Source organism: Bombus bifarius, unplaced genomic scaffold (genome assembly GCF_011952205.1).
Source record: "Bombus bifarius isolate JDL3187 unplaced genomic scaffold, Bbif_JDL3187 scf7180000008239, whole genome shotgun sequence".
Taxonomy (NCBI): Eukaryota; Metazoa; Arthropoda; class Insecta; order Hymenoptera; family Apidae; genus Bombus; species Bombus bifarius.
The window spans coordinates 374455-389343 of NW_022884533.1; the positions used below are offsets into that span (position 1 = coordinate 374455).

A 14889-nucleotide genomic window follows, 5' to 3' on the forward strand; every position below is an offset into this window, starting at 1 on the left:
TGTTTTTCCACTGCCATAAAGAAACTACCTTCCAAACGTCATAAAACATGAATAGGGATAGAAATCTCACTTCTGACAAATAATGGAAAAAATGTGAAAGACAGTAATATATAGCGTGAATGCTCGAATTATTAATTGCACAACTTGGAAATTCGCAACATCCTTCCTTTTCAGAAAAGTTTATTGTCGTATATAATTTGTAAATCAATAGAAGGACGAAAACGAACGATGTTCGACAAACGATTAGTCCTTCGCCTCTGCTGCTCTCAAACCTCATTAAGATGTCAATGATCTGTGATAATTGAATTTTGATCTGATTGCTTACTTGTTGTCGGTATTACTGTTATTTTATGACCATTTGAAGGTCCATTGCAAGACAGAATTTTCGTCGAAATTCGTTTTAACTTCCGAACTTTCTAATTTTATGATCTGTTGGGAACCCATCGGCAATTTTGTTAGCATAGAATAAAGCACCATATGGTCATACGGTATTTTACAGATTGTTTGCCGAATAACTAAATTACCAAAAATTGCTATTTTATGAAACTATTGAAACTTTTTGTTTTACAAGGTTTTTGTTACATAGGGAATGACGTTCAAATATATTAGAAACGCAAAATCCCTTTACCTTTTTCGTATCCTACTCGCTCCCAAGTGATCTTTCTTGTACTGCTATCGTATTACACGGGGACGCGCGTCTAGCGAGACGAATGCATGAAAAGCGACGGGACTAAAAAGTGACGAAATGGAGAAAAGAAAGGGGCGAGACGACAGCAGCCGGTGACACGTTGGTGACGCGACGTTTCGATCGAGAGACACCACACGGTTATACGATATAATATACCCGTGTAGGGCACGATATTCCGAGATTCACCTGTCCAGTTGGCGCGTATAACGCGAGGGCGACAGGTACAAACGAGATCGAGACTAGTCGAGAATTTTTGGTGGAGGTGGCCCACCCCTCTCTGAAATGGATTTTTTTTTCTTCTCTCTATTTTTCACGATAGTTTTATAGAACGACGGAAGTCGAAAGTGTGAGGGTAAAGCGGACGATCACGACGGTCGCCCTACCAATCGAGTTCCCGGACCAGGCGTATCCCGAGTCTTTTAACCATTTGACACCGGCGACACGTAGAACACATTCTGCAGGCGTCCCTCGTAGGCGCAGATTCCATCTCACGCGTCAACCTGTCGGAGCGTCGCGTTTCTCGAAAGCTGACGGGAACGAGCTCATGGATGCGCGTTCGACCGTTGCCGGCGGGACGGATATTTTTTCCTTTCTAATCTTGTCCAAACTTGATACAACGTAATAAGCATAGCAGAAAAATTACGTGAATCACGACCGAACGATTCGTTGAACGAAAGTATATAATTTAGGAAAGAAGACGGATGATTTCGTGCAGCATATGTTCCGCCGGTTGAAAATTCCAAAGGCGTAAACGACGTTAACAAATTTGCAAGGAATCGACGACTGGAGCAGTCGCGATAGGGAGATGAATCGGGGGTTGACATTGCGGCCTATTTTCACGGTTGGTGGCAGGGGGCCATTGTACCGCGAAGGCCGTTTATAGGGTATTTGCGGGGGGTTTCCTGCGCGCAAAGATTAGCACTCCCAATGGGATTAAACATCCCTTTTCTCTATAGCGTATATCGTGCCACGTGTGTGTTCGGCCGTCGGAGCATCGTGGCCGACCAACGAAAGAGAAAGAAAACGTCGACTGGAAACGGTGCTCCGCAGAGACTGCTCAAAGCCTTCATGGGGGGTTTCTCACCGCCCCTCGGGATTCTCCTATCTCTCTATGTAGTTAATCACTGGCAAACGACTCGTTTATTGGTAGCAAGTTACCTAATACCCGGCTCCATCCCAAAACGTTAATAGAATACAGAGATTTTATCACGAAATGGAACCGCGAACATCTCCTCTCTGCGAATATCTATCGTTGAAATCGTTTTTCTCTTTATAACGACCGACTAATTATCATGGGGTGCGAAATAGGCCGAATAACGCTCTTTGAATAGTCTTAGAACGAGAAATGAACGGAACATGGAATACGCCAATGCGTATGTACCGTTCCTGCAAGTGCATGAAAAATTAATGTATGTGCTAGGTAAAAACACGCGTCCGGTTCTCATAAAGTAAGGTTAGACTGGACAATGAAGCTAAGGGCGTAGGATTTATGGTCCTGCCAAAACGATGAATGGAAACCGAATGGATGCCCACCCTCTAGCACATCACGACATTTACCCCTAAGGGACGTTAAATTAATTTATATTTCCTGCTTAAGGTGACAGGATGCCTCTCGATCAGGTGACTCGACCTTGTTCTATTAGACATCCGCCTAAAGGATGTAATCTCATTCGGATTGTCAAACCTGTGTCATTCCGATTCTCGTCGTCGCTTATCAACGATCTCGCGGTACTTCGTTCAGGCTTCGAGCTTCCATTCATGGAATCTTAATCGATCCGAGGAATACCAACCGCGAGATCCATCTTACGAGAGCACGTTATGCTCGCCTTTCCGTTCGACGAGATTCCGATCTAACTAGTTCGAAAATCTGTCGTTCGAGTTGCAAGTGGTAAATTTCACCGGTATTCCGTTCGGTAAAAAAAACACGTCTGTTCTTAAAGATCCTATGATTTGAAAAGCGTTTAGAAATGTGGTAGCCCGTGCTTACAACATGCCCCATCCCTGTGGTCGCCTGCAACCGCGTTTTCGGAAAACCAACGGCCGTGAAAACGTTCGACGAAGCGTTAAGTGATGCAAAGTACAAAAAGGTACATTTGTCCCATCTGCAAAGAAAAGGGGATAGTGTGTTCTTCGGAAGCAAGGGGAGGGAGCTAAGTAGAAGGCTCGCACCGCAGGCGTCGGTCGTCAAGGGACGCGAGGTCCTCCAGATTGGATCTCCCTTCGAGTTTACATCGTTTTCCCACTAAAGGAACCGCAAAAACCTCCGTAATCTCCACTGGTCTGTTCCGTAGATTTCGCGCCGAAGGACACGGTTTCCCGACGCTTTTACCGCGATCTTCCAACTAGAGTTTCTTCTATATCTTTTGTCCGAGTTCCAAAAACTTCTCCGTCGATGTTACACGTTTAGAAGTTTTGGTTCGCGTAACTATCGACGATAGCAACGCCCAATTTCAATCGTCACGGAACCGGTTTGATTCGAAACTCGTCGCGAGACATACGTAAGACGATTCCTTAATTATTCCATCGTAAATTTAACCCACAACAAACCTTTCTACGCGGTCACACAGTGAGCAACGAGCACGCACACGGGCTCGACGCGTTCGTTTGAACGCCATCGCTGATAATTTGATTGATAACTGAACGTCCAGATCGGACAGGTATCGAGATCAACGACCAGACCGCACGCTTATTTTGCCATGGAAACTGTTTGAAATTCCATCTCACGGCTGACAGATGTCCTAAAGGTAAAGCGCGATCGAAATCACGATCACAGTCACGAGCGATCACCTCCATTCAGCCGCTCTCTTTTCGTTTTCCTTTTTCATCGTTTCTGTGCTTATCGCGACTAGGTGGATCGGAATGGTCGCTATCTCGTTCGCGTTTTATATTCGACGCTATTCGACAAACGTTCGTCAATGCGCGAGGAAGCCGCAAGAACAAAACGAGTCCACCGATGCCGGCGAATCTAAAAAAGAAATCACGATAACGAACGCGTTTCGTAATTACCGCTCGTCACATGCCGTACGATATTTTAACGCGGTTACATTTACCGAGCGCAAGGTCGTAAAAATCTTGATTTATTTCGTAGCAGAGGAGAATCAGCGAGTCGTTTAATTAAACGCGCAGCGATAAACGCGTGACTCCTTTATTAGGTAGCTCGTCCTATCGATCCGGTAGCCCGAACATTCGGCAACGTTAACCTGTTCTCTCGTGACCGTCGAATTATATGGCCACGTTGAAAATCGACAGGCGCAGTGTGCTCCAGTGCTGCGAATGAAAAGAACGCTACTGTGCGCCATAATGGACGAGGCGTTGTGTTTTGCATCGCTGGGTTAACCGCTGATTCGTTGGGCTCAAAGCAAGATAAACTGAGAGAAGTAAGGGAGAAGGAGAAGGCTCGTCCATTCTTCTTTTTTGAAAACGCTTCGACAAATTACCGTACAACACTGTGCACCCTGGTTTGTCCTTCCACCGCGGTGTTCGATTCTCTGTCGGTCTCTGTCGGTCTATTTCTCGCTTATCAGATTTTCGACCCTCTCGTTTCCTGGAGTTGCTCCTATTTTTCTTCCGCTCTTTTCCTTCGATCTTTTCGCTGCTAATGCTCCTCGTATTTCCTCTCGTCCAAGGAACCGCCTCCGTCTTCGTCTTCGCCTCTGCCTCTGCCTCTGCCTCTGCCTCTGCCACTGTCTCCGCTTCTGCCTCTGCATCAACCTCGTTTCAGCTCTTCTCTCGTCGGGTTTCAGAGGATGCTTTTAGAAGGCATTAGACGGGGTGCTCACGGTTCGTCGCCCGTAGTCGCTTTGCATTAAGGATTCACGCAATGTGCTCGACGCGATCTCTCTGCCCCGTTCCCTTGATCATGGTCTCTCCTCTTCTTTTTTTCCTTTTCTCTCCGTCGATAGATACCTCGTAAAGAAGTTGTTGCGCACCGTGTTATAATTCGACGATTCGAGTCGTAAAGGAAGATTTTTACGCGCCGGCACACGGAACGTTTCACCCCTCGGACAAAGGATTAGTAGTCGGTGATTTTTCCGCGAGATGCTTCGACGTGGTTGGTTTGCCCGGGACAAGCCCCGCTTTCATCCGCGAAAAATTAAATTGGTAGCAGCGACGGTGTTCCCGCGAAACGGGATGCCAAAGAATTTTTCCACGTCACAGAATGGACGAAACGCGATAACGTACGAGAACTTTCACCTTATCTTCGACCGAGGGATTAAGGTCGTCCGTGTCCGAACGTTTTCGCCGCGTGTTCGGGTCGCGCACAGGTCAAGGTCATTAGCATGGCCGAGCCACGAAGAAAAGACATATTCGCGAAAGGGACGGCAAATCGGTGGCACAATCCTTAATTAAGGGATGAGGCACCCGGTGGCCCGAGTCACAAACCACGCTCATAAATTCTTCGGCAAACGCAGCCAAAAAGTAAAAGTCCGGTGGTCGGGGAAAGAAGAAGAGCGATCGAAATAAAAAGGAGAGCGAAGGTGCCGTTGCCGGCGATGATTCCGACAAAAGTACAGTCCTCGTAAGAATTCGCTGCTAACTTCTCTCCCCGAAGCGGTCGAAATCGGCCATGCTTCGAACGTTTCGCGTTCATCTCGTATCGTCCTTCGAGTCCGTGGCTATTTAAACGAAATACGCGTGCGAGTAACGTCGCTAATGACCGCGCGTTCACTTTGAAGCCGATTACGATTTACCGCCTCCGTTCCCATTCTTCAGTTCGTTTCGCGAAACAAATTTCTTGAAGCGTCGCTACCTCGGCTCGTGCTTACGCTCTTCTTCGCAATAAGACGCGAACCATGACGGTTCGCAAAGATACACGACGCGTTATCTCGGACTTGACAAGGGCGATAAGTCGACTAGACGTTTGGCAGCGAAGTTCTTATGGTGTTGGCTGTACCATGTATGGCACCCCGCGTCTATATATAGATGTGGGACAAACGCGCACACCCATAAAGGACATTCAACGTTAGCGTGGAACGAGCCTCGAGCATATCATGGTAGGAACGGAATATGGGATGGCATGGGAGATGACACATGGTCTGGTCGCCGGTTGTGCGTCCTGTATTGCCGACCAAAGTGTCAGAGGGAGAGGAACGCGCGTATACGCTATGGTCGCCGGTAGAACGAACAAGGAAGCTTCTATAGAAGCACCGGAGAGAGGCCACCGAGCAGAGATCAACGGAGAAACGGAGAAAGATAGACGAAGAGTCGAAACAGGAGTGAGACGAAGGGTAGGAGAGCGCAGGAGAGGCCGGTTAGCTCTCTGCCACAAGCCGCCGGCGCGAGAGCACAGTAGCGGCAAATACCCATAAATATAAAATATGTCTCTCCTTTTCACCCTTTTGCACGCACACAACCCTACCCGTGTAATATATCGATAGCGGGATACACGCATCCACCGATGCAAAAGGTTCCTCCTCCTTATCTTTCTCGCTGCTTTTCCTTCTCTCGTTTCCCCCTTTTTCCTTTCTTCGGACGTTTTCTTCGCTCTTCCATTCTCGCGTACACACGAGTATCTACCTCAACACCTTTGTGTACAACATTCCTTGACTCTTCTTTCTCTCCGTACTACCTCGTCCTACCTCGGCCGTATCTTGCTCTTCTCGTTTCGCTTTCCGTCCGAAGCTCGCAGCTTCTCTCTTTTCCCCTCTATCGTCACTATCGCTCGGCTACGTGCGATCCGCGACTCCTTCTACCGCTGCAGCATCGGACAGTCGTCCGGAATAAAGGATTCCCCGTGGTTTTTACAATCTGCCGAGCATGATTACGATACGTTAGCCGCGGTAGAACGTTTTCGGTAGCACGATCCGTTTCAACGCTATTACCGCGGCCCCGTTTCACCTCTGCTACCGTGGCTTTCGTTTCACAGCTTCTGCCCCGTGCTTTCGTTTCATTTCGTCGGCCATCTATCATCAACGCGAAACTTAATTGGCCGACGCTTTTACCGCACTGAGCTAACTGGCTCGATATTTTCAAACATCCAAACTTTTGCAAAGCATCCTTCGAGATTCAAGACTCCAGACTACGGTAATCTAGTATCAAGTTACTCGGCCGTACTAGCTGTTGTTCCAACGTTTTCGTTTAACGGTTTCGCGAGACGGACGAACTGCAAACTCGGGCGAAGCCAAGGTCGATTCGTAGGACCTAACAGGGGCATTTTACCGCGATCGAAATGAAAATTGGAATTGTTTTTATTGGCCGGTGGATCGGTGGTTTGGCGCAGTTATACGGTCCGGTAAGCGCGCATAATCACGCCAGGAGGAGTGGCAGAGGCCGACGGATCGGCTTGCATCAGAGAAACGCGCGGTAGCGGAGAGCAGAGGGTTGAGTTCGGTGCGAGGAGGCAATTTAACAGGTACAGTGACACGTCTCGTTTTGTTGTTGTTGCCGAAGCTGCCGGCGCGGCACGGCACGGCACGGCACGGCGCGGCGCGGTGCATCTCGCGCGCATATATGTATATAAGGCCGAAGTAAACGGAAAAAGTGGAGGATGAGAAAGGACGAGGGGATGAGGAGCGGCTAGTCGTGAGAGGAGAAGAACTGGAGAGCGACCGAAGGACGAAGAGCGGAGAAGCGGAACGACGACGAAACCCGTTCTCATTATTATATTCATATTCAGAGCCGCGCGATGTGGCAAACCCTCTCTCCGCCACCGCCTCCGCCTACTGCCCTCACTGTTCACCTCTTTCTCCATCTCCATACGTGCTCGTTCGTTCGAGCGCATCTCCGACGGCGTAGAGCGGTATAGATATAGCCGTATAAAAATCTCTATAAAAAGTTGAAAAGTGCCGCCGCCGGAGTTGAGGGGCGACAATGGATGAAATATGCCGCTCCGTTCGACCCTACTGGAAGCCTTAAGGTGCCGGACACCTCCTTACACCTGCGTGCGGCTCCATATAGCGCCTTATTATAAACCGACCTGACCGAGAACCGCTAGGATACAACCAACAACGATTCACCAAATCGATACGTCCTTTCTCTTGAATTATTCCTATTACGATGATTCGTCGGGTCATCCTACGGATGCGCGTCCGTAACCGCGAGTCAACCTTCCCGCCGTTCCCAATCTTTCCCTTTCACGAGTATTCGATGGGATCGTCGGCTCGTCGCAGCGTCGTCTAAGCGCGCGGTGAACAGGTTCATCGTCGCGACGTACGACTGCCCTTTGGTCGGGAAGCGCGACGCTAACGCAAGACGACGACCGGGGAAATTTAGCAGACGTTCGCGTTAATCGGTTCGGAGATCGATCGAACGTCACGATATCGCGTCGACTATTTATTCGTGAAAACGATGTCGTTTCGTTCGAAGAGAGAGGAAAGTGCGGGGCACAGGTTAGTCGAAAGCTGCTTAATAAAGATCCAGCGGTCGCGATATTTCAAACGAAACGGACTACATCGGTCGTACAATGCCAGTCGTTAATAATGATTTGTGCTAGTCACATCCTGATCCAGAGTGCCGCGCCAATAAAAGTCGTCTTTTTAGCCGACCGAGACAACTTTTATTTTCTACGTTTCGCTGGCGCGAACGTTCGAACGAGCCTCTGGCAGCCTGGAATATCGTCGTTCGTTAGAGCATTGGTTTTATATCGCGGCACAGAAATCTAGCTGGCACGAGCGAGAAGCGGTCCTGCGGAAAGAAAATGAACGATGAGGCGCATCCAGGTGCTTTCAGAGCAGGCTTCTGCTGGCACCTTTTGCCGGATAACTGGAACCCCCGGTGAGCTTCGACGAAACCACTAATTGGTGGAAAGGAAAAGAAAGTGGCACTGGATAGTGCAAAAGGGAAAACGTGTCGAGGACAGTTCGCTTGGAACTAGAGAGGATGAAGCACGGCCACAGTAAGCCGAAAGCTGTGTTTGAAAATGACAATGAAACTGATTATTAACCGGTCCAGGGGGCCTCCGTTGTAGTTATGGACCCGCTATGCCGTATTGAAGGAAAGCTGTCTACGGTCTTTTCAACGCCAAAACCGCAAAGACAAACAACCGAAATCTATTTGCAAACCCATCAAACGTTTCTCTTTGAACGCAAAAGTGCTCAGTCGCCTAAAGGGATATACTTAATACTAATCTCAATAATTTCTCCAATATCACTTGTTCGGCTAGCAGAAATTTTTTTGGAAAGGGCTACGCGTTAACCAACAACGGGCCGGCAACAACGTTTCTTCTCCAGCTGTCTGAAACAACAAATTCCGTGTTTCTCGTTCTCGAATTAGACGCGGTCGATAGTCGGAGCGATCGGGTTTCTTCGAACAACTTCTCCCAATGAGTATAGTCTGGACTAAATTATTCATCGAAGAAAACTTTCCACTCGAGCGGAAGATGGTTCAAGGCCCTCTGGACCAGTCCACGTATTTCAGCTGTTTCGTTATCACCGATTCCTCGTAACAGTTTGCCGAAGATCGCGCAGCTACGTCAGAAAAATACACGCACGCCGCGCCGTAGCGCATTTCTGATACAGCCTATTCCCATTCGGCGTGTCATCGCTCGTAAATCACGTACCAACGGCACATACCGGTCAACGCGCGATTTAATTTACGACCGCATTACGACACACCGATGCATCGAATCGGTGTTTCGTCGTCGATTTCGCTAAAAACGTCAGTGTACTTTGAAAAAGATACGTCGATACGTCGTTGACTCGCTCGACGACCGGTACGTCCGTCGACCGACGTGCGAGTTTACGCGGAATTTTCAAGCATTTTCGAAGAAATTCAACGAGTAGAGAAGAGACGTTCTGGTCGATCGAAGCGATTCGAATGCTAAGAGGTACGCGATAGTTTAGCGCAAGAATTCAAAGAAGGCGATAAATTTACCGAAGGAACGGGGAATCGCGGTAGCTCGAGCATATCGTTGCATTTGGAAACGTTGGATCGAGCCAAGACATAGATTTCGATAGAAACTTTGAGAAAGGTCTCTCGTTTGATACGACGTCCGACGGTCTGCCAGGCTCGTCGCTGACTCACTCGACTCGGTCGGCGAGAACGCAGCTGGTTCGAGGCAACACGGAACGGTCAGGTCGAACCTGACCCCGTCGTAGCCGTTACCGTTTCTGAGTGACGTCTTCATGTCTGGCTCTGCGGGGCATTCCTCGTTCTCATTGTCCGTTTGTCCGTCAGTTCGTTCGGTGCCTGGACTCAGGACGAATATCGCCAACCCCCCGTTGTCGGCCACTTCTTGCCACGAAAACTTATCCCCGGCAAGTGTCCCGCAAAAAGAAACAGAAAGCCACGAAAATAATCAAGCAGCTCGCGCGCCATCGCAAATTCCGGCTATTTCGTATCTCGTATCGCGATTCGTTCGCCTCTGATTCCGTCTGGCCATGCTCGCGTCGCAATTCCATCCAATGCGTCCAACTTGCTTCGAAACGCTTCTTAGCGCTACGAAGTGGAGCGCACCGAACGAAACGAAGACGATCTCGATAGCGCAAGGTGGATAGCCGACCGTGCGTACGTTAGCGGCGGGAAGGTTCGAAACTGCGGGCGCGCGTACAAAAAACTGTTACAAAGATTGATGTCTTTTGCATGCGGCACGCACTTCATTTTCACCAACGGTGGCTGTCTTTATCGAGAAGCCACGTACGCTCGTACTTTTCGTGACGATTAACGGAGATGACGTTGCGCTATTCGGACAAATCTATACGACGGTTTACCGCTGCTTCAGAATGTCCGTTCCGAAAGAAGACGCAAAACCGTTCGTGAATGGACCCGAAAGGTGATAAAATACCACGGAAAAGAGAGAAGGGTGTTTCGTTAATTGGCCGCAATTAACAGCGTAAACTCGCGATTCGCTACCGTCATTCGTTCAAACGGAAATCACCGACCGTCCTTTCAATACGCTCGTGAGATTTTCTCTCTCGATTATACACGTTGGTCGAATTACGAACGTTTTCATACGTATCGTGCAATTAAAACGAAGAAGGATAACGAAGATCGAAAAGGTATCGTGTACGTGTAACGCGCACAAGAGGCTGATAGCTTTCGGAACGTCTACTAGAATCGAAAAGTATATTTTATTTCGGAGATAGAACGTAATGGATTTCATTCATCGGACCTAAGCGTAGGGCGTGTCACGATGTCGACGAAGTTACACCTAATTTCGTATAATAGGCGCGATAATATTTCAGTTTAACGGTCGATCGTCGAATGTTTCTTGCGAATTCTCACGGTGTAGATATCTCAGGCGTACAGATCCGTAGCCATTCTTCGATAGCGATATTTATATCGTTGTAAAGGTAGTGGAAAGCAAAGTACGATAATACAAAATGCGTTAACGATTCTCGGTTCTCCTAGATATTTCTAACTGTTTGATAATAGTTCGACCAAGGGAATGTTATTAAACACGGGCTGTGACCCGTCCTCGTTTTCATAAGAACACGTACACGGGATGTTTACCTGAGCTATTTCAATATAGCCGACCATGATGTTGCAAACATTATATCAAACATCATTCAGAAGTATTTCCTTAGAATATAGAAACATCTGGATGACGCGTTAATAAATCTTTCAAGGAATTTTCAAACAAATTCGGAATAAAGGTCTCCAGTCCGCTACGGAAAAATTGTCTGACCTTCCTATCGTCAGGACTAATCCCCGTCTCGTTAAAAGTACGAAACGGAGAACCACGTATTTATATCGAAAAACTGTAACGGTAATCGTTCCACATGGAGAGAAGCGAGCAAGAATGAGAGATTTCCTCTTACCTTTCCGATAATTACCCTCGACTTGCACCGTCCTTTCCTTTCTTCGTAGATATCCTTTGGTCGTACCGGCAGTCCCGTTTTGGCTAATACCGCCGCTTCTGTGTACGATACCGGAGTCTTTGTCCGGCGTTCCGTAGGACACTCGCGAATTCGTAGGCCCGTTCTTCGGAAATTCTATTCGTATCACACGCGTGTCACGCGAATACAATTCGTAACCGGACGTTTGTCAATCTGTAACACACGTAATCTGTAGCCGATTCGCGAAAGTGCCGTAATTCGATGTTGGCTTGTGCGAGCTTGTTAACTGTCGTTAAAATCAAGAAACCAAATCGTTGCTAACATCGACAGATCGTGCACGGTCGTTTCGTGAAACTCACTTGGGCTCACGAGCCCGTGTATTTCGTTTAAAAGCGACCAAATCTCGGATAGTCCCTCAGCGGTGGACTTCTCTCTCTCTCAGCGGCGACGATACACGGCGGTGACGACGGACGACGCCGTTGCTTCTTGGTACCGCCACTCGATAGCGCTGCCTTCGTCCTCCCAACTCGTCCTCCTACCTTCTCCCTTCTAGTCCCCACCAGCTCCCTTCGAACCAGCCTCTACCACATCCACGGGGAACACATACGCCAACTCGCGAGGCTCGGTGTGTCGCGGTCCGTGTTTCGCCCAGGATACTCCCGTGATGTCCGTGAATTCGCTGGCTAACGGAGACGAGGATAGAGTGCGCCCAAACTTCTCGCTTATTCTTCTTCGACTTTTCGCGCCCCCTCGTCCCCCTCTGCCCTTACAGCGCGTGTTATATTTTTCTCTTTCTCGCTCTCGCTCTCTCTCCCTCTCTCTCTCCCTCTCTCTCTCTCTCTCTCTCTCTCTCTCTCTCGATCGAGCTACTCGATGGAACACACACGAAGATACGAGGGAGCGACGGCTCCCGTACGTCCGAGAAGGAAGGCAAACCTCCAACGTCGGAGAGAATATCGCGGACTCTCGTTCGTTCTCCTACCTTCTCTCATCGCATTCCCCACCAAGCTCGTGACCAACCTCTGCCTCGATGGACACACGCGTACGCCTGATCGGACGCGCGCTGTCTTTCTCGCGTGAACACCGACGCGATATCACGTTGGTCGAGTCTGGACGGAGAGCAGACAGAGAAGAAAGAATTAAATAGGTGTGTACGGACTCGTGGTCCGTCCTCCTGCTCGCTCCTCTTACCCCCCTCCGACCTTCGATCCACGATTTGGTTCGATGCAACACTCGCCGAGAATTTTAACAGCGATCGTATTACGCGTTCCACGTAACGAGGAAAAGGAAGCGCGCGAGTCCTCCTGGCAGAATGTTCAGCGCGGACATAAAAAAGAGCTTTCCGCCGCCCGGTGTCGCGTCGAATATTTCCGACCAAGCGTTACCGGACTATCGACACCTCCAGATACCCGACGATTCTCTGCGACCAGCTAGAAATTTGCGAATGTCATCTGTCAGTCACTGGGAAATAACTTGGCTCGCGCAACCCTGAGCGGCGTGTTCGTTTCGTTAGGTAATCGTCGGGCAACCGGCACTTATCTTCGACACGCAATAAGAAAACTCGTATATATTTTTGTAGTTTGATACGAAAGAGGGAGAAGCGATACCTTCGCAGCGACCTCCTCCTACTACTTTCCTTCGCTCCCCACCATCGTCGAAGGATTCGGTCTACCTCGAAATCCAAGCGAGCGCACGACCTCGAAACGACGCGACGTCTGGGCTTCGCGAACCGCGGCAAACCGAACGACCTTACCGCGACCGCCAGCTATCGGAACGTCGCGCGTCGAACGATATCGTTTAAACGGCCGCAGCTAGTTCACCGTCCCCAAATTCGGGAAAAATTTCGCCAAATACTGAGCGAACTCGGTGCCGCTGTTCGCCCTGTTCGTTCCACGCCCCACCACTGGTGCACGCGTATCGCCTCCACGAAACGCACTCGCGCGCAGCATCCTTCCACGGAACACTCATACACGCGAAGCTGACGGTGGGAAGCAAAAGACAAAGACGGCAAGTAAACGCGCAGCCTCCGCATGGACCAAAATGGCCGGTCGCTAGCCGACCGATTGGCGGGATGGAAACGATAGGGGCGTGGTGAGGTTACGCCACGTACCTTCCAACCGGTCGACGATAAAAATAAAGATCTCGCGACCAAAGTGGGGATGAAAATGGAGGGGAATCGAAGAGAAATACCGAGCAACAGCGTGGAAAGGGGAGAGCGGGAGTGCAGGGTGCACGTTGCATTCGTTACGCGTTTTCGAGGGGCGAACGTCGCTAGCGGGGTAAGGATACGGTGAGTAGGGGAAAGGACTTTTTTATAGATCCCCTCTGTCCTTTTCCGTCGAGCTTTCCTCTCTCCGGGCCTCTCATTCGTCCGTTTCTCTCTCTCTCTCTCGCTCACTCGCGCGCGAGCGCGCGCGCGTTGTTTCGAGCTTTCTCCCTTACACCGTACCGACTGTATCTCTGTGAGAACGTATGCGTCGCGCGAAACGTACCATGGACAGGGTATATACGCGCATGCATACGCGAGAGTACGGTGAACGCGAAGCGGGATCTATATGTTGGTGCGTGTCACGCGAGCGCGCGTGTAGATCGGTGATCGTCATTAAGAGAGATGCTAATTGAAGGTAAAACGCGGTCGAGCTGTTGGCTCGACCGCGGATATACGCGTATACCGTCCTCGAATTGCCAGCGATATTTTTCCATGTTCCAGCGTATCTCTTCCTTCTCTTTGTCTTCTGCCTTTCTCCCTCTACGCTTCGTGTCTACGTTACGTATCTACGTTAAGAAATGTCAAAGTTCGTCCGTTTTCGTCTCTTTGTCGGAGGATAGCGAACGATGAAAATTTCCTTCGATATCGGTTTTTTTTTTCTCTCTCTCTCTCATTCGACTGGTTCCTAACGTTGACAGGAGGAAAACGTAAATAGCTGGTTCGCAAAGAATTCGACGAATCGCAACCGGCATAGAGACATCGTCGGTGAGAGTCGGCTGGTCTCGTGCGTGTCGCGTGATCCTGCACGCTTTCGATGCCCATTTTCGAATCGGTGAGCTACGCTTCACTTCCGCGTACCTATAATTTTCTAGCGCGGTTAACCTCTTTCTCGTGCACTCGCCCCGTGTAATTTTACTCGAACAGATATGTTTTCGTACGGTTGATGGGTCCAATTGTATTGGTCGTATCGATACGATACACATTCAGCTGAGTGTCTCCGCGCGACGATATCCCTTCTAGCGGGTGTCGGTCTCGTGGACATGGCCAGGCGACCGTTGTTGTTTGTTTGTATACGCTATACGAGCAGCCGGGGCACGGCCGGTTGCATTGGTTGCAATGAAAAGAGAAAGGGGAGGTAGATGCGTATATCGTGTTCCATTCTATGAATACAGGCGTACGATGTGTGCGGTTGGGGCACCACGTTCTAGCCTGAAAATTGAATGTCAGCCAAGGAAGAGATGTCACAATATTCCGCATGCCTGCTACCTAGCTACGTT

The 14889-nt window shown here is 49.3% G+C and overlaps 1 protein-coding gene across 3 annotated transcripts in view; it reads right to left on the bottom strand.

The window, feature by feature from the left end:
- LOC117211536 (homeobox protein otx5-like) overlaps positions 1-13674 on the bottom strand; it is a 35991-nt gene extending 22317 nt beyond the window's left edge. The window contains exons 1-2 of one of the 3 annotated variants that reach the window (XM_033455516.1): positions 13011-13674; positions 11386-12086 (exon numbers count right to left, since the gene is read on the bottom strand). The gene's annotated coding sequence lies outside the window, so the exon portion shown is untranslated. Of the gene's footprint in view, positions 1-11385 lie in introns of all 3 variants that reach the window. The other 2 variants (XM_033455514.1, XM_033455517.1) reach the window with 2 other exon arrangements.
- Positions 13675-14889: the final 1215 nt, after the last annotated feature.